This window comes from Salvelinus fontinalis, unplaced genomic scaffold (assembly GCF_029448725.1).
Source record: "Salvelinus fontinalis isolate EN_2023a unplaced genomic scaffold, ASM2944872v1 scaffold_0200, whole genome shotgun sequence".
In the NCBI taxonomy this organism is placed as follows: domain Eukaryota; kingdom Metazoa; phylum Chordata; class Actinopteri; order Salmoniformes; family Salmonidae; genus Salvelinus; species Salvelinus fontinalis.
Window position 1 is genome coordinate 207,253 of NW_026600409.1, and position 1,871 is coordinate 209,123.

At 35.5% G+C, this 1,871-nt stretch overlaps 1 pseudogene; it reads right to left on the reverse strand.

Annotated features, from left to right (window-relative positions):
- Positions 1 to 937: 937 nt before the first annotated feature.
- Positions 938 to 1,117, reverse strand: LOC129844375 (U2 spliceosomal RNA; annotated as a pseudogene).
- Between the last annotated feature and the right edge of the window lie 754 nt (positions 1,118 to 1,871).

Consider the following 1,871-nt stretch of genomic DNA (forward strand, 5'->3'; position numbering starts at 1 on the left):
TTCTAAAAGCATTTACTGTTTTGCAAAAGTTGTGTGTTTTGTGGACTGTTTTGAAAATCAACAACATTGTTCCAAAAAATGCTTGTAGCCGATTGAGAGAAACTGTAATACATAAAGACAGTTGCTCCCTGATTAAATAGTACAAGAGTACACCCTGCTGGACAAAAAAGCTTACTGCACCTGGTATTCCCAGGCAGCGTAGCATACAAGTACTAACCAGGCCCGACCCTGCTTAGCTTCCGAGACCAGGCGTATTGAGACTGGTATGGCCGTAAGCCAGTGACTGTATTGTGTATATATGATATGTAATAATGCCGTAAGTGAAGGAATAACTCTTACTACACTATATCAAGTTTATGTCACTTGAAAAAGTGCAGTGTGAAATCATTGAAATAGAATCAATGGGATAAATAGACATAGTTACTTTAATACAGGCAGATGAGTCATATATTTGAGTCTTGTGAAAATAGCAGGCCTATCAAATAATGACTTCAGACAAATACATCAGATAACGTTACCGGTATGTGAGGCAGTCCATGTTACCAGTACATGACTTTAGCACATTTCATAGTTTGAACTGTATAGTCTTCTTGTGTATATATATATCCAATCATAACCATTTTTATAACTACTTTATTACTTAGTTATTTGTGTATATTTTTGATCGTGTGTATTGCACTGTTGAGGAGAGGTTGCAACTAAGCATTTCACTGTACCGTTTACACCCTGTATCCCGTGCATGTGACGAAAACTTTTTAAAAAGATTAACGCACCATTCACATCAGCTATCAAAGTCAATATAACGGTGACCGACTTGACCAGCAGTATCTAGCCATCACTGACACTAAAATGAACTTGTCCAATGTGAAAATACAATATAGATTATGATCCTTAAAAATTAAAAACGAATCAACGCCTGATTTATATTTACAACGACAGGGGGTGCACCGTTCCTGGAGGTACTGCAATACCAGGTCGATGCGTGGAGTGGACGGAGCAAGCCCCTATTCCATCTCCCTATTCCAAAAATCAATTTAATATATGGTCCCCAGATAGGGGACGTATCAGATATTAAACTGATAAGAACAGATTTTTTTTTTTTTTTTGGAAAAAGAATTTTATTTACATTTCTCATTGAAATACAATTACATAATCAGTGCATTACATAACATCGATTCATAAAAACAGCATCCAAAAATAGTGTAACAATATAACAATAGCAAAACTACTCAAAAAAATGCAGTTCTGCAGAACCTGACCAGTGTTATTACATTCAAGTTTAACTTGCCTCTAACAATCTCTAAAAAACAATACAAAGAATTCTATAAATACAAACATATACATATACCAAAGTGAATTCTGAATAAACCTCAGTGTATATCAAATATGTACAAAGGCTTAGCCTACATTTCAATTGGCTCTAAAAACATTTAAAGTGAAGGGTAAACCCCTTTCCATTTCTGTTTCACTGATACAATGCCCCACTTATCTATTTCGAATTGTATTCTTTTCCAAATGTCCTGTTTTATAAATTCAACTAATCCCGTCGGTGACCACTTGAGGGTGTCATTGACCGCACCACATCTGGCCTCCCAAAGTTTGGTCTTGATAAGGGACACCAGAGTCACTAATGCTAATAATTGCACCCTTTCCACATTTTTTAGTTCAAGTTTGGCTACCCCTTCATAATCAATGTTTTTTAAAATCACAAAAAATTGTTTAATTTTTCTCCAAACCAATTTGGCAAAAGAACATTCCCATAAAACATGGGGAATTGTTTCAATTGCAAAACAATTGTCCCTGGGACAAAATTTATTCAGGGTCAAATTATGATCATATAATGTTGATCTGACCGGAAGACGTCTGTGTAA